The following is a 23,593-nucleotide window of genomic DNA, read 5'->3' on the forward strand; positions in this document are numbered from 1 at the left end:
AAAACATCTCAAATATCCAACAGTCATTAGGGTAGATCAAGGGTCAGGAAACATGCCTGCAGGCCAGATGTGGCCTACTACCTGTTTTTGTACTGCCTACAGCTGTTTTTACATTTTTAGATTGCTGAATATAAATTAAAAGCAGAATAATCATCTGTGCCACATCCGTTATATGAAATTCCAATTTCATTTCCCATAGATAAGGTTTTACCGGGACATAGCCATGTCCATTCATCTATGGCTGCACTACAAGAGCAGTTACGAAAGACATAGGAGGACCTGCAAATCCAAAAATGTAGCAGAAAATACAAAGAAAAAAAGAGTTCAGGCCTCTGCACCAGAGGAAGGTGTTTTCTTGCAGACAGAGGCAGCTGTTCCCCTTAGCATCAGATGCATCTCCAGAATTTCTTTCTTATTCTGGTGTTAGCACAGGTGTCAGTAAGCAGAAAGATTCAGAAACTTCCAACACATACTGTTGCCAAGGTCACAGCCTGTGGGAGACCTGAACTTGAGGTGTCCCCTAGTTCCAGCTGACTCCTCTGCTTGTCATCTTCACTCCCTCTGCTGTTTCCCAGCTGTGATGAGGCCCAGCTGGAGCTCTGTGCTTGAGCTCCACAGTCCCCACTGTATCCTTGTAATAGTATGATACATTCCTTTTTTCTTCTCCTTAATTGAGTTTGAGTTGCATTGTTAGAAACAAAGTATTAGGATATGAAAACTCAACTTTTGTGTATGTGTATATTTATGTTACTTTAGAAAAAACATTCTTTCCATTTTGAAGGGAGGATAGGCCAGTCAGCAGAAAAGTAAACTGGCTCTTTTGTGGTTCTAGATCAGTGATCCATCCATCCATTCATTTATTCATTCAACAAATATTTATTGTTGGCCTAATGTGTGTGAAGCACTTTTCTAGACCCAAGGAATACTACAGTTAACAAACAAATGAAAACAAACAAATTCCTCTGTTGGGTGTTACTATGCCTGGATATGATCCTAGAGACAATCGTAGCCATCTTGTGACCATGAAGGGAGCTAAGCTGATGCATTACATTAACCTTGCAAAATGTAAAGATGGAAAGAACCTGGGTCTTTAATGAGGATACATTGAAATTGCCGTCTGTGTTGTCAGGGTTAAAATGCAAACAATCGAACGCACTTCAGATTGTTTAAACAGGAAAAGTTCTTTTTTCTTTCTTTCTTTTTTTTTTTTTTTTTTTTTTGTAGTTAGCTATTTAGTGAGGTTCTTAAGACATTTAGAACACCAATTTGTGAGGATAAATTCCATTCGTCAGGGAAAACACAGATCTCAGGTAGCCCTGGAGCTGAGGAACACCTTTGATTTTTGGTAAAATTTGTGAGTCCACAGCTTTCTGATCAATCTTGCGCTGCTCTGTAATCTTGTATTTCTGGTTTTTGTGTGAAGATCTCACCTTCCTGGTGTCTGGGCTTCCGCAGCTTCTTCTTTTTGAAGTAAGCATCAGTACGACGTTTTGGGATTTTTACATTGCTGATATCGATTTTGGTTGAGGCGGCAATGACAAATTTCTGGTGTGTTCTTCGTAGAGGAACTCAATTGAGGACCAAAGGTCCAGTCACAAGTAACAAGCCACTAGCCAGCTGCTTCAGGAAAACCACCCTCTTGCCCCTGTGGCGTCCAGTGAGGATGATCAGAATGGTCCCGGGGGTAATGCTGGCTTGCAGTTTTCTCACGTGCTGACTGAAGGGTTTTTTGCCGTGGCTCAACAGCTTTCGAGGCACATCTTCAGTAGGATAATATCTAGGCATTTTGCGAAGTTTAGCCACCCGGGTACCGCCGTTCTTGTCACTACCAACTGTTTAGTAAGAGTTGCAAGAACCTTCTCCTTCTTTTTCTTTTCAGCCTTGGATTTAGCGGCTGAGTATTTCCTCTTGTACATGGCCTTTCTGGAATACACGGCAGATCAGGAATACCTGCCAATTCCTCTGACAAGGACAGGGTTGCGGCTGCAATGGGGCTTCCCCTTCTTGTGCTTCTTAGCCTTGAGGTTACCCTTTTTCACCTTGCCACCAGCATCAGCCTTCTTGGCTTGGGGTTTCTTCTCTTTAGTATCTGGCTTCCAACTTTTTCACCCGCCATCTTGCAAGATCAGGAAAAGATTTTTTACAATAAATTTTGTAACATTTCTATGTTGAGCCTTCGGATTGACTTCCAATGCCACACTGCAGAACTGGATCACTGAGGGAGCTGCTGGCTCCTCTAAAATCACTACAGTGTCACCACCATGGACTACAGCATCACTGCCACAATCAAGAAAACCACCACCATCAGAAAGCTCCCGCCTGCTGCCAGCTCCAGAACCATGCAGCACCTGCATCAACACCAGTAAAACAGCTGCCTTATGGCCTGCCTCTCAAGTCTTAAAAATCCATTATGGGTCACTGGAGACTCTGCTAACAACAGTACACAGGAGAACCAAACAACAGTTGAAACTGCAGAAATGCAGTCCCCGCCTCATTTCTATCCTCCAAATTCCATGTGACTACATCTGATTTGCTAGATATAGTTTGTTTAAGCTACATTTTTCTTCCAAATCATGACTGCCTGAGAACCTGAGAGATGTAGTTTTTTGTTTTCCTGCCTCTACAATACAGAAAAGATCACTAGGAGGAGGGAGAATGACTGTGGCATGCCACCTTACTAGAGTCTCTCCATGTCCTACCTGAGAATGTCTTATGAATTGAGAAAACTCTTCTTTATTGTTTAAGCCAATAAATCAATCTGACACTCCAGGGTATGAATTCAGTTCATGCCAGAATTTAGGCCTTCTGAGCCCCAACCCTGTTCTCCCACACCTACCACTCCTCACTAACTTTGGTTTTCATACCCCTCCCTTCTCTCATGTGTGGTAGTCACAATATTCAACTAAAGAACTCAGAGATGAGACTTTCCAGAGAAGAGGGTATCACAACCAAGTTAAATCTATAGAGGTCTTCCTTAACAGACAACTGAAACAGAACTTCTGAGATCTGGTGAATTCAGCAAGAAACACAGGACTGACTTAATTTCTTTCTCCATGGGTGAAGATAGGAAGACAAGTTTCTCAGACAGTAAAGAGAGATGCTTTAAGAAAGAAACTAACAAGACCTTCTCCATCTGGTGAACTATCCTTGACAATACCCTTATTTTGGGTTCCTTCCTAGTTACTCTTCCAAAGGAAATGACTTTCCCATTTCCATCCCCAAGTAACTAAAATGTCTAGATTTCCTGTAGAAACAATGGCATACTTCAGCAACTACCATATGCTGATCATTGTTTAGGAATGCACAAAATAAATCATTCTTGTAGAAGATGTTTATTTTCAGTCTTTAAATGAAGTCTCTCTTAATAATAGGCTCAATTCAAAATCATCTTCTAGTTTTTAAAAATTTATAGATACGTGGACTTTCGGAACATGTTTTCTAAAAGGACCTGAACCACCTTTTTATGGATTCAGTTTTGTGTCCCCCAAAATTCATATGTTGAAATCCTAATCTTAGTACCTCAGAATGTCACCTTATTTGGATATAGCTTTGGGAGGACCCAAGGCAGAGTTGTAGGGTATAGGGGAAGCTGTGAATGCTTCCTGCTTCCTCTGGGTGTGAATGTGGCTGACTGGTTCAGAGGCTGAGGATACCTCTCCAGGATGTTGAGGAAAGAAGCCAGGATTTTAGTGGTTCTGAAATCAGAAACCAGGGCACAAGAACGCAGAGGGAGATACCCTAGTGGACAGACGACCAGGGAGGGCCAGCAATTATTTTCCATGCGTGGACACAGCAGCGGTTTTCTCTTCATGTCCAAACTGAGATACCATCTGAGGAAAAGGAGGAGCCCAAAATTAATTAGTAAAGCCCTGAATTGACTAGGACGAAGACCATTGACTCAGGAGTAGCCTGGTTTGACTAAGTTGAAGGATATGCCATTAAGCGGGAAGGGGCTGAGGATGGAAACAAAGCTCAGTTTGTATTCATATAAACGTACAGGCACACGCCATCATGCCCGGCTAATTTTTGTATTTTTACTGGTCAGGCTGGTCTTGAACTCCCGAGCTCGTGATCAGCCCACCTCGGCCTCCCAAAATGCTGGGATTACAGGCGTGAGCCACCACGCCTGTCAACGTTTCTAGGAGCAAAACATGTGCATTTCAGCTTTTGAGGTTCCCTGCTGTGCACAGCCCTCAGCTTGCCATCTATAGGCCGCTGCATTGGCAGGGATTGAGAGGGTGAGACTTTCTCGGGCCCACGGCACATGCAGTGATGCATATCGGCCACGAGGGGACGGCGAAGCCTAGAGATAGAGAGAGAGACAACTGAGAAATGAGGTCGAAGAGGCGGGAGGAGGGAAAAAGCTGGGGAGGGAGGAGACGGGATGGGCAAGTAGGGATGGAGAGGAACAGAGAGAGGGAGGGAGGGGAGGAGATGATAGAGTGAGGGAACGAGGAGGAGACGAGGAGGACTTGTGGGGGGAAAGAGGAGAGAGCAGAGAAAAGGTGAGGAGTGGGAGGAGGGAGAGGAGAGAGGGAGGAGGGGGAAGGAGGAGAAGGATGGAGTAGGAGGGAGAGAAAGAGGAATGAGAAGTGAAAGGAGCAGGGGAGAAGGGAAAGCAAATTACTGAAGGGGAAAAACAGTTCTCTGGAGAGCAGTTAGTGACAGTTGTAGGGTACTTTACAATTTACAGTGTGTCACAGATACTGGCTCATGTTTCCCTCACAGTAACAGCCCAATTAAGCAGTAAGCAGTAATTGCTGTCCACATATTATTTTCAATCTGAAATGTTATTTTTAACAAAACATACGTTATATATGACAAAATAAAGAGAAATATTGGAGCAAGTGTACAGACTAATGAACATTTACTACATTTTAGTTTAGTTTTGAGACAGAGTTTCACTCTTGTTGCCCAGGCTGAAGTGCAGTGGCGCTATCTTGGCTCACTGAAACCTCCGCCTCCCCAGTGCAAGCGATTCTCGTGCCTCAGGCTCCTAAGTAGCTGGGATTACAAGCATGCGCCACCAAACCTGGTTAATTTTTTATATTTTTAGTAAAGACAGGGTTTCACCATGTTGGCCAGATTGGTCTTGAACTCCTGGCCTCAAATGATCCAGCCACCTCGGTTCCCCAAAGTGCTGGAATTACAGGCATGAGCCACCAAGCCCAGCCTTGTTTTCTGACACAGGGTCTCAAAAACCAAGCCTCTGTTGCCCAGGCTGGAATGCAGTGACACAATCACAGCTCACTGAAGTTCCAAACTGCAGGGCTCAAGTGATCCTCCCACCTCAGCCTCCATAGTAGCTGGGACTATAGGCATGAGCCACCATGCTCAGCTAATTTTTTTTTTTTTTTTTTTTTTTTTTTTTACTTTTCATAGACAGGGTCTTCCCAGGCTGGTCTTAAACTTCTGGGCTTAAGCGATCCTCCCATCTCAGACTCACAAACTGCTGGGATTACAGGTGTGAGCTACATTTCACAGTCTCTTTAAATGCATTTCTATGTTAATTCTCATGTCTCTGAATAATGTGTCACCAAAAAGCATGCTGTCTAAGCATGTCAGAGCTCAACCACAGAGGCAAAGGGACAGAGCAGTATGCAAAACTCAACAGAAGTGCATTCTCAAGGAGTTGGCATGCTAATGGTACAGAGAGAAAATAAGTAACATATATAATGTCAGATGATGACTTAAATGTTATGGAGAAAAATTAAGCATAGGCATGGAAGAAGGATAAAAAAGGGCAGGGGAGAGGGAAGTGGTTAGGGAGGGTTTTAAGCTGCCTCCTCATCTATCAAATGGGAATAATAGCCCCTACCTGCAGGCAGCACACCCTCTTTCATCATCCTTGGACTCCTGTCAGGGAGTCAGCCGGGACAGTACCCAGGGTGAGTCATCTTACCTCTCCCCTCTGGCAGGTCTCCAATAGGGAAGGAGGGATGGTTACTGTACATGTTCCCTTCACAATTTCAGATCTTTATAATTGGAAGCCTCATTCTAAATGACTAGAAAGAGATCCTGAGGGGCTTCAAAAAAACCTCATTTAGGGTATTTTCAGACCCATGACCCCAACTAGGCAGGTATCCAATCCCTTTTGAACATTGTTCTCACCTCTCAGCAGGAAAAAAACAAAAACAAAAACAAAAAAACGGAAAACCCAAAGCTCTGTTCTCAAAAAGGCTAGCGAGGAAGTGGATGGAGCCCACAGGGACAAGGCAAGCCATCCTTTTAAAAGACCAAGGAATGAGGCTGCACCAGACCTTGGCTACCCTTGGGACCCTGAGACAGGGACAGGAAGGGCACAACTCAGTCCCTGTAGAGTGTTAGGATTAAAAAAATTGAGACCACAGGAAAGAAATCTACTAACTGAAGTTAGCTAAAGGAGAGTAATAAAGGACCCCAGGAGAGACAATCTATCTTCATAGTGAGATTTGAGAGAATGTCTTCCTATCTACACCAGCACTGACCCCAATTCATTCAAGGGGGGCAGAAGGGGTGGCTATCTTAATAATCCCATTTCATATCTCAGCGTGACCCTGATATTAGAAAAAAGTTACAAAAACTATAACTAGATAGAGCCAACAACTCTCTCCCACACACTGGTGGAACTTGCCTTCTGGATGTTAAACAACAGAGATGCAGAGGCTGATACCAAAGAGGACAAGAGGGCCAAGAAGACAGCCAGTATTTTGGCTCTCACCCTCCTGAATCAGTAGGAAACCCAGATGGGGTCCACCAAGAAAAGGCCCTGCAACTCCCCTAAAGTCACTGGAAACCCCGACTAGGGAGATCTTGGAGGCTAGACTCTAAGCAGTGTGCCATATGCAAAGGAAGAGGGTCACTGGAAAGGGGAATGTCTCCAGTGAAATTAGTGGAAGTTGCAAGAGTGGCAAGACCATGCCCTGCCCAGGCAGATGGTGCAAGTAGCCGAGCAAGGCTGCTGAAAGGAGCCAGGAGGCTCCTCACCCGGCCCTGCAAGTCTCCCTGGAGGAGCCCCAGCTGACCTTAACAGTAAGAGGGGAGAAAATCTTAGTTGAAACAGGGGCTGTCCACTCAGTCTTGAATACCCAGCAAGGAAGTTTATGCAAAAATAAATGCACTATTATGGGAGTAGAAGGGAAATCACAGAACAAATTCTTTATGGAACCATTAGAATGTGATTTAGATGGGTCAGTGATGTCACACGCTTTCCTCTTTGCCTGAGTGTCCTGTTTCACTATTAGGATAAGACTTGTTGTACAAGCTGAGGGTAACCATATACTTAAAAGGAAAGGAATTGTAAATTGAAATTCTTGAAAATAGGGGCCATCTATAGGCCCTGGCCTTCCTACCTCCTGAGAAGGGCAGGTCAGCCAGAGGATCTGACTTACCTGAGATGGATCCTCAAGTATGGACAACTCAGGAAGTTGGAAGGGCCAGGACTAGCCCCCCTGTGATTATCAAGCTGAAACCAGGATGTCCCTACCCAAATGAGAGGCAATACCCCTTGAACCAGGAGGAACTTTAGGAATTAAGCCTGTCATAGACAATTTATTTAAGCAAGGCCTACTCAAGCTTTGTCAATCCCCTTACAATACTCCCATCTTCCTTGTTAAGAAGCCAAATTGAAAATACTGACTAGTACAAAATTTGGGGGCAATTAATAAGGTCACAGAAGACATATACTCAGTGGTTCCTAAACCTTACACCCTACTGTCCACGCTGCCCCCTAGTTAGACACGGTACTCAGTCCTATGTCTAAAAAATGCCTTTTTCTGTATCCTGCAGACCAGACTCTCAGCTCCTCTTTGCCTTTGAGTGGCAGGATTCCCAGATAGGCAAAAAAACAGCAGCTAAGATGAACTGTAATACAGCCCGAGGGCTCAAGAAGTCACCCACGATATTTGGAGAGGCCTTAGACAGAGTTCTGGAGGGCCTGACCTTGGAACAGGGAACCCTCCTCCAGGACATGGACTACATTCTTATTTCCAGCCCCTCCAAACAAATTTCACATCAGAATACCATGCTAGTCTTCAACTTCTTAGCAGAAAGGGAAATTATAAGGTCTCCCAGGGAAAAGCACAGATTTCTCAGCAGCAGGTTACCTTTTTGGGGTCCCTCCTAGAAGGAGAACAAGGTTTGTCCCAAGACAGATGGGAGGTAATATGCCAACTATAAGCACCAAGGACCCAGAAGCAACGCTGAGGGTTCCTGGGAATGGCCTGGTTCTACCACCTCTGCACTCCTGATTTTGGCCTCATTGCCCACCCTTCGTATAAACAATCAAAAGGAAAGGACATGAGCCCTTTTAAATGGATGGTAGAATGCAATCAAGCAGTCCAAGAGGTTAAGACCCAGCTTATGACGGCCCCAGCATCAGCCCTAACAGCTATAAGCAAACCCTTCCATCCTTATGTCCATGAGAGGAGAAGGAATATCCCTAAGGATATTAGATGCTAGCCCCTCTGCCTCAGGTGGTGGTCTACTTTTCTAAGCAATTGGACCTGGTTGCTAAAAGCAAACCATCTTGCCTCTGGTCAGTGGCAGCTACAGCCCTCCTCCTGAAGGAGACAGAGAAGCTAACCTTTGGGCAGCCCTTAACTATCTGGACTCCTCACCATACCCAAACTCTCATTAAAAAAAAGGGGGAGGCAGAATGACTATCCCCGGGGCAGGACCCTCCAGTTATAAGTAATGCTTGTTGACAACCCCCCAAAATTTTAAAGGTGTGTAATAATTAGAACCCTACCACCCTATTTCCATCTAAGGATGGGCATTTATTCTACAACTGTCTAGAAGTGATGAAAGAAGTATAGTCCAGGGCGGGCGCGGTGGCTCAAGCCTGTAATCCCAGCACTTTGGGAGGCCGAGACCGGCGGATCATGAGGTCAGGAGATCGAGACCATCCTGGCTAACACGGTGAAACCCCGTCTCTACTAAAAAATACAAAAATCTAGCCAGGCTAGGTGGTGGGCGCCTGTAGTCCCAGCTACTCGGGAAGCTGAGGCAGGAGAATGGCGTAAACCCGGGAGGCGGAGCTTGCAGTGAGCTGAGATCCGGCCACTGCACTCCAGCCCGGGCGACAGAGTGAGACTCCGTCTCAAAAAAAAAAAAGAAAAAAAAAAAAAAAAGAAGTATAGTCCAGTAGACCAGCCCATTGAAAATGCAGAAACCGAATGGTTGACTGAAGAGAATAACTGTATGCAAGGGGGACAGAGGAGGACAGGTTATGCTATTGTCTGTCTCACCAAAGTTATAGAGGCCCATGTCCTCCCGACGGGATGCTCTCAAGTTCTCAAAAAGCAGAACTTACTGCACTAACCTGGCTGCTGGAGATGGGGGAAGGAAAAATTTCAGTGTATGCACAAATTCCAAGTATGCCTACTCTATGCTACACACATGGAGCTATTTGGAAGGAAAGGGGCATGTTAACATCTGATAACAAACAGGTCAGAATGGTGCTGTCATTTTTAAAGCTATTGGACTTTAAATAAGGGAACCAGCCCATAGGAGAACAAGCCCAGGTGGTGATTGTTCACTGCAGGTGCCACCAAAAGCGGGAGCACAAATACAATCATTAATGATTATTTTTCATGGCATGTCCTCAAATTTTGACCCCAGGATGCATGGGACCCTGAAAAAGAACTGGAGTCCATAGGGTTACATGCCTCCCACTTCCATGCCTGGTTACAAGGGCTTACCACTGCAACAGCTGTTCTTTCTCTTTTTCTTCTTCTTTCTTTCTTTCTTTCTTTCTTTCTTTCTTTCTTTCTTTCTTTCTTTCTTTCTTTCTTTCTTTCTTTCTCTTTCTTTCTTTCTTTCTTTCTTTCTCTTTCTTTCTTTCTTTCTTTCTTTCTTTCTTTCTTTCTTTTTCATTCTTTCTCTTCCCATTTCTCTTCTCTCTCTTTTTCTCCTCTCTCTCTTTTTCTTTCATAAAATAGTGATGGAGTCTTACTATGTTGCCCAGGCTGATCTTGAACTGCTGAGCTCAAGTGATCCTCCTGCCTCGGCCTCCCAAAGTGCTGGGATTACAAGCATGAGCCACCACATCTGACCTGCAATGTCTTTAAAAGGAACTGGAAACCTTTGGTTATGTGGCATAAACCTCTTTATTGCTATCTCTCAGTGTTAGAAGGGAGTTTGCATCAATACATCTCATCTAGGGTCCTCAGGGAAAGTATTTAACCTTAGGGTATTCCTTTCCACTGCTTTAAATATCACAAGATCCAAGGCTGTGGAGAAAGGAACCTATATGATCCAGACCAACTCAGCTTTGGGCCCTTAGCTACCTCTAATCTAATTATTAGTAGAAGTGGTATAGGACACTCCCTATACCAAAGCATTTTCTGGTGTCTAGGAATAGGTGACCTAGAGAAGTCCATTAAAAACATCTCAATCCATATTCAACAACCACAGAAAGCTAGAGTCAATACTCTGGATGCTCAACAGACAGACTTGAACTCCCTACTTTAATGCTAAAACAACAAATGACTCTAGATGTACTCACAGCAGAGGCAGGGACACATGTACCATGTGAAGAGAGGAATATTGCTTCTATATAAATACCTCTGGCCAAGTTGAAGAAAACTTAGAAATCTGTTATTAAAATATAGCCATACTGGATAAGACAAAGAGAGACCCCTCTTCACCCATCCTAGGCAGGATAGCTAATGATTAATTAGGGTGGCTGGGAAGCCCCATTGTCTCAGTAATTGTCACAGCAGTAACCATTTTAATTTTGGGTCCCTGACTTCTGAACTCTGACACCAAGTTTGTTGCAAAAAGCCCAAAAGCCGTAAACCTTCAAATGTTGGGCTACTCAGGGGTACAAACAGCTAAGCCTATAGCCAGGAGAGAATCAAACCTCTCTGAAAATGACAGGGAAGAGTTTCACTCCTTTAACAGGATGCTTACCTACGTCCAAACTCAGCATAAAGAAGCTACAGAAAATAGACTTTGCCCTTCAGCACCCCTCAAGAATGAGGCATGAACATTTAAAAAGGGAATTTGTTGCCCTTGCAATGCCTGCAAGACTTAGCTGGACCCCTATTCTGCTTTTGTTGCCCAATGCAAGGTGTATGTGATATACCTAAATTCCTGTTCAGCTTAACTCTGCTTATTTTTAGGAAACAGAATGTCTGTGATCATGGATTTCTTCTTAGGCAGCTTATTCATCCCCTGAAGAACCCCTAGCTTCATTCTAATCCAATTTCTGTGCTAAATGACATTTGCAAGTGCACCATGACGGTTGACAATCACCATGACAATGACTGGAAGAGACCGAAAAAGGACAAAAAAGAAGAGGTTCCTTGATTCCAAGAAAATCTTCATCCCTTCCCAAGAAAAAGCAGGAATATTCCTTCCCTTGCTCTTAATGCCTAGCCCCTTTACTAAGTAAGATACAGTACATCTGTGACTTCCCAGTTCTCAGGGGTTGGAAAGTTATTTGCAAGCTATACTCCCACTTCTCCAACTCCATGGTCATTAGACAAAGCCTGCGCTGCTTGACACTTGGTTTTGTGTATTGGTTTCTGGACACCACACAGAAAAGAGGCTCTTTAGGGGCAACTGGGACCCCCAGTAACAATATAGTAGAAAGGAAGACTAAAGTCTGTCCAGAAACCTGAACAGATTTTTGTCAAAAACCATTGTCCACTCTGCAGGCCCAACAGACTTTGTCCCACACCACTGTATGTTTTTCAAACACATTGGATTCTCCCTAGAAATTATTTATTGCCCCTCAACAGAATTCCTCTTCATCCTGCTTCCATAACCTGTTTTGCCAGGATCCTAGCCCCCATTCTTTCTGTAACCTCAAGATGATATGCAAGCTTCTATACTCATTGAGGGGTTGAGTCTATGATTGTGCAACTGTACTACAGCCTGGGTGACAGACAGAGCAAGACCCTGTCACAAAAACATACAACACACACACACACACACACACACACACACACACACGCACAGAAAATGCTTAGGGGTGAAAACGTATGGCATGTGGGAAGAAAAGGGAGGTTAAAGAGACAGAACACTTTCCATCTAGCAAAATGTTAAAAGTTGCTGAAGTTGTGAATGGGCATACGAGGGCTTCTTTTGTTTTTTTGTTTGTTTGTTTTGCTTATTTATTTTTCTTTTTGTATAAGGGCTTCTTTATACTGTATTCTTTTATTTTTTTAATTTGTTATTTATTTATTTATTTATTTATTTATTTATTTTGAGATGGAGTCTCACTTTGTCACCCAGGCTGGAGTGCAGTGGCACAATCTTGGCTCACTACAACCTCTGCCTCTCAGGCTCAAGCAGTTTTCCTGCCTCAGCCTCCCAAGTAACTAAGATTACAGGTGCACGCCACCACGCCAGGGTAATTTTTGTATTTTTAGTAGAGACAGGGTTTCACCATGTTGGCTGGGCTGGTCTCGAACTCCTGAGCTCAGGTGATCAGCCTACCTCTGCCTCCCAAAGTGTTGGGATTACAGGTGTGAGCCACTGTGCCACTGAGCCTGGCAATTTTTTTTTTTTTTTTTTTTTTTTTTTGAGATGGAGTCTGGCTCTGTTGCCCAAGCTGGAGTGTAGTGGCACAACTCGGCTCACTGCAACCTCCACCTCCCGGTTCAAGCAATTCTCCCTGCCTCAGCCTCCTGAGTAGCTGGGATTACAGGCGCCCAACACCAAGCCCAGCTAATTTTTTTGTATTTTTAGTAGAGATGGGGGTTTCACCATGTTGGCCAGGCTGGTCTTGAACTCCTGACCTCAGGTGATCCACCTGCCTTGGCCTCCCAAAGTGCTGGGATTACAGGCATGAGACACTGCGCCCGGTCTGGCCTTTTTTTTTTTTTTTAAGACAGGGTCTAGCTCTGTTGCACAGGCTGGAGTGTAGTGATGCCATCTGGGCTCACTGCAACCTCTGCCTCCCAAGTAGTGAGATTACAGGCATGCGCCATCATGCCTAGCTAATTTTTGTATTTTTGGTAGAGATGGGGTTTCACCATGTTAGCCAGGCTGGTCTGGAACTCTTGACCTCAGGTGATCCATCCACCTCAGCCTCTCAAAGTGCTAAGATTACAAGCATGAGCCACCGCGCTTGGCCTTATACTATATTCTCTACTTCTGTGTTTCTTGAAAATTTCCAAAATATAAAGTTTTAAAATAGAATTCTAAAATGACATGATAACGCTCCTAGTACATTGTGGAACCATAAAAAGACAGGTCACAGGCCGGGCGTGGTGGCTCACACCTGTAATCCCAGCACTTTGGGAGGTCGAGGCCGGCAGATCATGAGGTCAGGAGATCGAGACCACGCTGAACACGGTGAAACCCCGTCTCTACCGAAAATACAAAAAATTAACCGGGCGTGGTGGTGGGCGCCTGTAATCCCAGCTACTCGGGAGGCTGAGGCAGGAGAATGGCGTGAACCCAGGAGGCAGAGCTTGCAGTGAGCCAAGATCACGCCACTGCACTCCAGCCTGGGTGACAGAGACTCCGTCTCAAAAAAAAAAAAAAAAAAAAAAATTAAGACAGGTCACAAAGTATTAAGAATTCATTTAGGAATAAAAGTACATCATTCACGAATCCATTCCACAAGTATTTACCAAATGCCTACTATGTGTCAGGCACTGTTCAAAAACAACGGTGTTCAGGCTGGGTGCAGTGGCTCACCTCTGTAATCCTAACACTCTGGGAGGCCCAGGTGGGAGGATCACTTGAGCCCAGGCATTTGAGACCAGCCTGGGCAGCATAGTGGGACCCTGTCTCTACAGAAAAAAAAAAAAAGGAAAAAAAAAAAAAGGCCAGGGGTGGTGGCGCATGCCTTAGTCCCAGCTTACTCAGGAAGCTGAGGCAGGAGGATCGCTTGTGCACAGGAGGTCAAGGCTACAGTGAGCTGTGATGGAGCCACAACATTGCAGCCTGGGCAACAGAAGAAGACGCTATTTCAAAAAAAAATGTTGGGGGCTGAGGGAGAAAGAGGATTGTTCTGCAGAAATGTCAGTCTCAGCTCCCAGGATAGTAATTTTCAACTGACAGGAAAAGTTAGAGCACTTCTAAAAGCTCATGCATCCATCAAATGTGGAACGTCTTTAAACTCCATTTCTGTTTGTTTTAAAAATAGACTGTACCTGAGGCCAATTTGTGGAATTTGAGAAGTTTGATTTCACGATATCCAGTCTCCTCTTGGTACTCAGTTTCACATACCCAGGACTTGCTGACTTTTTAACACTATCCCTTATGAGATAAACTCTGCAAGGCAAGGCCCTTATCTGTTTCACATTTGCATACTTGAAGTAATGAAGATCATGCCTGAAAGATAAGGTGTAGATGACCAAACCGTTGGTTGCATAAGGAGAGAGAGAAAGAGAGAGAAGGAGAGAGGAAGAAATTATCATTATTGTTTACCTTTTACTTAAAAATTCATTTGCTCTAACTCATTTTACATTGCATCTGAGGTCTTTCATTTCTAATTGTGGAATAAAAGGCTATCTCCCTCATTAAATAGACTTCAGGCAATAACAAGCAGGTTAGAAACATATTTTCGGGTATAAGGGAGTCTCCTCTATCCTAAACCATGCCCTAAAGTTAATAATGATTTTTAACATTTTCTCTGGGGTGCGGAGAGCAATATCTATTTCTCTTCATGTCCTTCCCCACCTTCACAGTCAGCAAGATGTTTAAGCTGTTCTGATCCACAAAATGGGGAACCTCAGACCTAGCTAATAGAGTACTCCCTCTGATCAGTGGCAAGGAGTAGCCATTATCATTTTTTAATGGTAATAATATTTAATTGCTTTTTAAATTTATGTTATAATGGTAATAACATTTATATTATACTGGGTGTCTGTATATTGAGTTGCCATTCCAAAGGACTATATAAAAAAAATTTTCATCTAAATGCTTGACAAAAAAAAAAATACATTTTTTTTTTTTTTTTTTTTTTTTTTTTTTTTTTTTTTTTGAGGCAGAGTCTCACTCTGTCGCCGGGGCTGGAGTGCAGTGGCCGGATCTCAGCTCACTGCAAGCTCCGCCTCCCGGGTTTACGCCATTCTCCTGCCTCAGCCTCCCGAGTAGCTGGGACTACAGGCGCCCGCCACTTCGCCCGGCTAGTTTTTTTGTATTTTTAGTAGAGACGGGGTTTCACCGTGTTAGCCAGGATGGTCTCGATCTCCTGACCTCGTGATCCGCCCGTCTCGGCCTCCCAAAGTGCTGGGATTACAGGCTTGAGCCACCGCGCCCGGCACATTTTTTTTTTTTAAAGGAATATATTTGGTGGCTGCCTCATGTAGCTTTGGGGTCCAAAATCTGAGAGACTGGTGTATCCCAGTGGTGGTTTTCTGTTGCCACACACTCCCATCAGCAGGAATGGGGGTTGTAACTCCTGTACAGTAGTTCTACCTTCTCCACAGTTCTGTTTTCTGCAGGTTGATTTGCTCCTGGCCAACCTTGGTCTAAAAATTTTAAATGAAAAACTTCAGAAATAAACAATTCATAAGTTTTAAATTGCAAGTGACTCTGGGTAGGATGATGAAATACCACCCTCTCCAGGATATGAATCATCCCTTTGTCCTGCATATCCAAGCTGTGTATGCTACCTGCCCATTAGTCATTGACATCATCTGCCCCTGACATCCAACCACAGATGTTATCATGGCTCAGTGATCCAGGATCACCCAGGCAGATGATCCTCCTTCTTACGTATCATGAGGTCAACAGTAGCCTAACGTTCCGTCACAGTGCCTATTTCACTCACCTCGCTTCATCTCATCACTTAGGCGTTTTATCACCTCATCACAAGAAGAAGAAGGCAGAGTACAACACAAGATGATATTTTGAGAGAGAGACCACATTCACATAACTTTTATTACAGTGTATTGTTATAATTGTTCTACTTTAAGCTAGTGTTGTTAATCTTTTACTGTGCTTAATTTATAAATTAAACTTTGCCATAGGTATGTCTATGATAAACATAGTATATATAGTGTTTGACACTATCCATAGTTTCAGGCATCCACTCGGGGTCTTGGAACGTGTTGCCCAAGGATAAGTGGGGACTACTCTAATGCCATCAGGCTAGCAGGTTCTAAAGGTTTTAATGGCAGTCCCTGGACCATGGCTTATTTAACTGCTTCCAAGGCCCACTGCTACAAAGGGCCCCATTCAAAGTTGGTGGCTTTGTTGGTCACCCTGACTTAGGGGAGCAAAAGAACACTCAGGTGGGGTACATGCTGTCTCCAATGCCCCAGTACCCAAAGAGGCCTACCAGCTGTTGGACCCCCTTTTTATTAGTGGATGCCTCCAAGATTAATTTCTTTTGCTTGGTTGTATCTAGAATACTTTTTTGGCTTACTGCCAATGTGGCCTTCGCATTTAGCCCACGGACAGTCCATTGTTAGTCTCCATATCCGAAAGCCTTTCTGACTAGCCAAACTGAGCTATTACATTATGACAGGGTAGTTTGTAGCATTTCTATTTGTAACAATAATTAACACAATAATATCCTGTTCTTCAGTTAGTATGCAGTGCTGTTTTGCTGAATAACCCATTGGGGCTTGGGTGGCTTAGGTGGCAGGCAGGCATGGATATGCCCCACTGTAATGGCTGGAATTCTTAGCTGTGAGCGGGCACACCCCTCAGGCAGTGGTGATGTGCTGAGCCCCAAGCAGCCAAAATGTCAATGACTATAAGACATTCAGCCACAGGAACCAAAGTCACTGGCACCTCGAATGGCCAGAGGCACCCTACAGCAGATAAGCACCATAGGTTACTGCTTTTGTCCCCAAGCCTCTTAATGTCACCAGTTTAATTTTTCCCTTAAGGATACCTGGAAATATTGCCACGTGGGTTCCAATATCTAAGAACCCCAGAAAAATCTGAATTCCTTTTTTCCCCCTTTTTATCTTTTAAAGGAATATTATTAATTTTAAAAGCAGGGACCATGCTAATCTTCTCTATATCATTCCAATTTCAGTATATGTGTTGCCAAAGCAAGTAGGTCTTTTTTTTTTTAATTTTTAAATTTTAAATTTTATGAGCACATAGTAAGTGGATATATTTAAGGGGTGCATGAGACATTTTGGTACAGGCACACAATCTGTAATAATCACATCATGAAAAATGGGGTATCCATCCTTTCAGGCATTTATCCTTTGTGTTAAAAACAATCCAATTATACTCTTAGTTATTTTAAAATGTACAATTAAAATATTATTTTAATCATATTATAGTCTATGTATAGACTATAGTCTATACATAGACTACAGTCTTCCTGCTGTGCTGTCAAACATTAGGTCTTTTTCATTCTTTTGGTTTCTTTTTTTTTTTTTTCAGATGGAGTTTTGCTCTTGCTGCCCAAGCTGGAGTGCAATGGCACAGTTTTGGCTCACTGTGACATCCGCCTCCCGGGTTCAAACAATTCTCTTGCATCAGCCTCCCGCGTAGCTGGGATTACAGGCACATGCCACCATGCCCGGCTACTTTTGTATTTTTAGAAGAGATGGGGTTTCATCATGTTGGCCAGGCTGGTCTTCAACTACTGACCTCAGGTGATCCACCCTCCTCAGCCTCTCAGAGTGTTGGGATTACAGGCATGAGCCACCACATCCGGCCCTTTTTCATTAACTATCCATCCCCACATCCTCTTGCACTTCCTCCCACTCCCACTACCCTTCCAAGCCTCTGGTAACCATCCTTATATTCTCTATCTCCATGAGTTCAATTGTTTTGATTTTTAGATCCTGCAAATAACTGAGAACATCCAAAGTTTGTCTTTCTGTTCCTGGCTTATTACAAGAACTCCTGTTTTATCTTGACAGGAATATAGAGTGACTGACCTCCAGTGGGGAGGGAACCAGAGACCTTGGCTCCATTCCCAACTGGGTCATTCAGCCTGTGGCATTTGGATTTGATTGAACCTCTCTGATAGAACCATGGCTTATTGATGAAGTGGAAGGAGTGATACCTGAAGTACCCAGCCCAGGGTGTAGCCCAGGGTGCAGGAGCTAGACAAACACACCACCCAGGCTGCAGAAGATTTAGCTGGCTATTCTCTGTATTTATTCTTTGGATAATGAGTTTCCGCTCTGTAAATGCCCTTATGAACGGTGTCTGGTTCCCTCTCAGATGCCTCAGGGACCACCAGAGGACCTCTTCCTCTTCCCTCTCAGGGACCTAAGGGGTCATCTGAGTATCCATTTCTTGAGTTCTCTAGCTCTCAAGAATGAACAACCATACAAGTGTCCAACAATCAGAGGGCGGCTTGCCACTGTCCTATTCTATATTTTTTTCTCTCTGCCTCAGTCAGTGCAGCCAGTTCACTCATATCCGCAGGGTTGGGGGTGACCTATGTCCTGTTTACAAAAAGAGTCAAACTGTAAAACATTTGAAGAGATTTATTCTCAGCCATCTCAGCCAAATATGAGTGACCAATGGCCTGTGACACAGCCCTCAGGAGATCCTGAAAACACGTGCCCAAAGTTTAGGGAGGCATGAGACATCAATCAAATACATATAAGAAATTCATCGGTTGGGTCTGGAAAGGAAGGATAATTTGAAGCTGAGAAAGGGTGGTGGGGTGAGGGTGTGGCTTCCTGGTTATAGGTAGATTTAAACATTTTGTGATTGGCAATTGGTTGAAACAGTTATTATCAATAGAAAGGAATGTCTGAGTTATGATGATAAGAGGTTGTGGAGAACAAAGCTTTATTATGCAGCTGAAGCCTTCGGGTAACAGGCTTCAGAGAGACTAGATTGTAAATGTTTCTTATCAGACTTAAGGTATGTGTTGATGTTAATGCTGGTCAGTTTTTCCTGAAATCCAAACTTGCATGGGGTATAATAAGGCATGTCTGGCCCTTTTTTCCTGTCATGGCCTAAACCAGATAATCAGGGTGAACTTTGGAATGCCCTGGCCAAGAGGAGAGATCCATTCAGAAGGTTAGAAGGCCTTCAAATTTTATTGTTGGCTTATAATCTCACCTCTCATTCTTCCTTTCATAAATCATCCAGCTGCTTGTCCAGCTCCTGCACCCCTCTAGGTTGATGTCTACACCCTGTGCTGAGTACTTCGGGGTATCACTCCTTCCACTTCATCAATAAGCCATGATTCTATCAAAGAGGGCCCTGCTCACTGCACCAATTTTGTGCACCACATTCGCCATGCACTGGTGAATTTTGTGAACCTGCCTGAGCCTGGTGAGACAGAAGACACTAACATGCAACAAGTTACATGAAGCAAATAAATGTATTACTTACAGATAGGAAGCAAGAGACAACAGAAGCCTAGAATCCATTGTGTGCCTGCTCCCCAAGGCTTGTGAAAGCTGCCTTGGGTGGATGGAGCTTCAATTGCACATGCCCTACTGGTGTTGCAGCTGGGGGCCCCCCAAAGCAGCTTACTCCAGGCTCCATACATCAGGGGTCACGGGAATCACCTGGCTAAACCTCATCCTACTTCCAGGGAGAGAGGAACAAAGCTCTAGTTGTCCTAGCAGTTCCTCCTTAATTCAAGACGTTACATTCTTTAGGAGAACCAGGAGCCAGGCCCAGGCTGTTTCAGGCAGTTCCTCCCTACCTCAGGATATGGGCATTCCCACACACTCTACAGTTGTTCTTCAGACTACAAGCAAGAAATAGAGGAGAACTGGGTCAGTCCCTGGCCACCTGGAGAACAGCCCTGCAGAAAGAAGTCACACCAGTGAAACTGCCTGCCAAGAGGAAACAACTTTATTGACAAGTATGTGAGCAAGAAATCAATTGCTATTGGGTTAAGCCATTGAAACTTACTATTTTTCTTTCTTTTTTTTTCTTTTCTTTTTTTTTTGAGAAAGGGTATCACTCTGTAGCTCATGTTGAAGTACAGTGGCATGTTAATGGCTCACTGTAGCCTTGACCTCCCAGGTCCAAGCAATTCTTTTGAGTATCTAGAACCACAGGTGCACACCACCATGCCCAGCTAATTTTCAAATTTCTCTAAAGACACAGGGTCTCCCTATGTGGCCCAGGCTGGTCTCAAACTTTTAGGCTTAGGTGATCCTTCCACTTCTCAATATCCCAAAATGTTGGGATTACAGGCGTGAGCCATCTTGCCCGGCCTGAAACTTTTAGATATGTTTGTTACAGAAGCTGACACTACTCTAAGCAGGATACATACCTTGCATGTTCAATAATGAATATATAGAAATAGCAACAGTTTTCAGGGGAGCATTGTCTTTGAGGACTAAACTCTGACTTTTTTTCTTATCTTGGCCAAATTCCTCCCTAAGGGACCTGGGGAGTCACCCCTACAAACCGTAAAGTTTCATCAGAGGGGTTTTATTTAACCTTATATGACATGGTCTGCTTTCCAACCTGGCTCTGGCATTATCTCACATAATAAATAAGAAAATAAATCAAAATATTTTAGCCCCAAATATATTTCCTTGTCATATCTTGAAATGGCCCTACAAAGTTGTCTCTTGCGGGAAAAAAAATCTACACTTTTTTTGTTGTTGTTGAGGTGGAGTTTCGCTGCTGTTGCCCGGGCTGGAGTGCAATGGCATGATCTTGGCTCACTGCAACCTCTGCCTCCCGGGTTCAAGCAATTCTCCTGTCTCAGCCTCCCGAGTAGCTGGGATTATGGGCACGTGCCACCACAGCCGGCTAATTTTTTTGGTATTTTTAGTAGAGATGGGGTTTCATCATATTGTTCAGGCTGGTCTCGAACTCCTGACCTCAGGTGATCCACCTGCCTCGGCCTCCTAAAGTGATAGTGTTACAGGCATGAGCCAACGTGCCCAGCCCACTCTTTTCCTTTCCTTTTTTTTTTTTTTTTTTTGTTTTCTTTCTTTTCTTTTTTTGTTTTTGAGATAGAGTCTTGCTGTTTTTCCCAGGCTGCATTGAATAGTGTGATCTCAGCTCACTACAACCTCTGTCTCCGGGATCAAGTGATCCTCCTGCCTCAGCCTCCAGAGTAGCTGGGACTACAGACTTACACCTCCACACGCAGCTAATTTTTCTATTTTTATTTAGTTATTTATTCTGAGAAGGAGTTTGGTTCTTGTTGCCCAGGCTGCAGTGCAATGGTGTGGTCTCAGCTCACTGAAAACTCTACCTCCTGAGTTCATGTGATTCTCCTGCCTCAGTCTCCTGAGTAGTTGGGGTTACAACCTTGAGCCACCATGCCTGGCTAATTTTTGTGTATTTTTAGTAGAGGTGGGGTTTCACCATGTTGGCCAGGCTGGTCTCGAACTCCTAACCTCAGGTTGTCCACTCACCTCGGCCTCCCAAAGCGCTTGGATTACAGGAATGACTAACTGCACCTGGCCAACTTTTGTATTTTTAGTAGAAATGGGATTTCACTTTGTTGACCAGACTGGTCTCGAACTCCTGACCTCAAATAATCAGTCTGTCTTAGCCTCCCAAACTGCTGGGATTACAGGCATGAGCCATCTTGCCCTGCCAAAACTTTTTTTTTTTTCTTGAGACAAAGTCTTACTCTGTTACCCAGGCTTGAGTGTAATGGTATGATTATGGCTCAGTGCAGCCTTGAACTCCCAGGCTCAGCTTCCCAAGTAGCTGGGACTACAGGTGCATGCCACCAAGCCTGGCTAATTTTTGAATTTTTGTAGAGACTGGGTTTTGCCATGTTGCCTAGGCTGGTCTCGAACTGCTGGACTCAAGTGATCCACTGTGCTTGGCCTTATAATGTGTTTTAAATGTTCAGAGGAAGGAGATATTTTTTTTTCTTTGTCTAGAAGAATAAAAGAAGGCTTCACTGACAAGATGACATTTGAAAACAAAAAAATCGGTGAAGTAAAGCACCAAATCACAGTCCTGGCAGGAAATAGGGCACAGTCCAGGAAGGCAATTGAAGAGAGTTTAATGGAGGGACTGTATCCCAGACTTTCAGGTACAGACTGAAAAAGTACCCATTTGTAACTGGTGCAATTTCAGTTCTTGTCTTGTAGGGAGGGAGATGGGGGGATAGATATCCTGAAGTCTCTGCCCTTCTACCCTTTGGAGGATCCCCACCAGAAGCAAAAGCTGCTGACACAGTTCTCAGAAGTCAGCTCCTGGGGCTCAGAGCAGGCTGGAAAAGAACAGAGAATGGAAGCTGGGAGGAAGAGGAAAGTACAGCTAAAGAATAACCAGCCCAGGTATCCCCCTGCAAGGATTTGCACTCTAGAGGGAGAGCTAGATGTTAATAAATAACTACCTTAATGGGTAAATTGGAGGAAGAGTTATTAGAGTAAAAGATAATGTTTACTGAGCATCGTGCACCAGACACTGCATGAAAGGCTTCACATGTACACCATTGTTCCATCTTTACAACCTTCCTATGAAGCTGTCATTACACTTAAGCCCATTTTACAGAGGAGGCTTACAGGGGATAAATAATATGCCCAAGATGACCCAGCCAGTGAGGCTGGCTGAGCTAAATGTGAATCCCGACAGTGTAAGCCTAGAGCTCACACTCAACCAAAATGCCATGCTTTTTGGTCAAGAGCACAGTTACTGCCTGCATCTGGGTCTGTTGGATTTAAATGCTGCCATAGCAGAAGAGAGGTTCAGATTTTGAAGAGAAGCTTGCAGAGCATTTATCCCTCCAAAGTTTACTAAGGCTATTAATAGTTGATGACTTACTTGATCTTTATCTTTTCTGGGTCCCAACTGCTCTGGAGCTTCATTTCAGTAGCTTTGCCCATTCCACTTGCCCTCCATTAATGTTCTCTTAATAGGAAAATTACATATTTCTCTGACTTCATCTGTACCTGAACTTGCTCCCTAGCAACGGCCACCTGACCCTATGCCCCCACCACCTGATCTTTTGCAAATCCCTGTAGGACCAAAGAATTAAAAAGTGTCTAGCAGATGCAATTTGCATTGTGCTTTTTGTGGCGGGTTGTCCTATTTTTTTATTTTTTTGAGGCAAAGTCTTGCTCTGTCGCCCAGGTTGGAGTGCTGTGGTCCAACCTCGGTTCACTGCAACCTCTGCTTTCTAAGCTCAAGCAGTTCTCCTGCCTCAGCCTCTTGGGTAGGTGGGATTACAGGCGTGTGCCACCACATCTGACTAATTTTTGTATTTTTAGTAGAGATGGGGTTTTGCCATGTTGGTCAGGCTGGTTCAAACTCCTGACCTCAAGTGATCTGCCTGCCCCGGCCTCCCAAAGTCCTAAGATTGCAGGCGTGAGCCGCTGCGCCTGGACTGGAGGGGGGTTGTTTTAATGCAAAATTGCTTTTCTTCGGCTTGTTCTCCATTTCCAGGGCCCCCATCCACATTATCTGCTCTTTCCCAAGCACACACTTGAAGTATCCCGGCAGGCCTGTTGAGTTCAAAGACCCCATGCAAGGTGTCCTGAGAGCCAGAGTGACAGTACTATGATGAGGCTGACCCTAGACTTGCTTATTTCTCTGAAAACAACTCTATCTTACATCATAAATACAAGGGAAAGGGGTGCACAGTCCAGAGTTCATCCCTGTTGTAATCTGTTTCAGCAGTAGCTGCTGCTGGTGCTGGGAGTGGGATGTGGGTTAGGGGTGGTTGTAGTGATGGGCATCTCAACCAGACACAAACCTATGTGGAACCCTCAGGAAGGCTCAGCCAATAGCAATACATGGCTTGGCTACTGAAGACTCTCCTGCTTGTGAC

At 44.2% G+C, this 23,593-nt stretch overlaps 2 pseudogenes; both read right to left on the minus strand.

Moving 5' to 3' along the window:
• Positions 1-1,253: 1,253 nt before the first annotated feature.
• On the minus strand, positions 1,254-5,954 carry LOC104663981 (annotated as a pseudogene).
• A 10,916-nt stretch (positions 5,955-16,870) lies between these two features.
• LOC115897143 lies at positions 16,871-16,956 on the minus strand (annotated as a pseudogene).
• Between the last annotated feature and the right edge of the window lie 6,637 nt (positions 16,957-23,593).

Source organism: Rhinopithecus roxellana, chromosome 4, assembly GCF_007565055.1.
Source record: "Rhinopithecus roxellana isolate Shanxi Qingling chromosome 4, ASM756505v1, whole genome shotgun sequence".
Classification (NCBI taxonomy): domain Eukaryota; kingdom Metazoa; phylum Chordata; class Mammalia; order Primates; family Cercopithecidae; genus Rhinopithecus; species Rhinopithecus roxellana.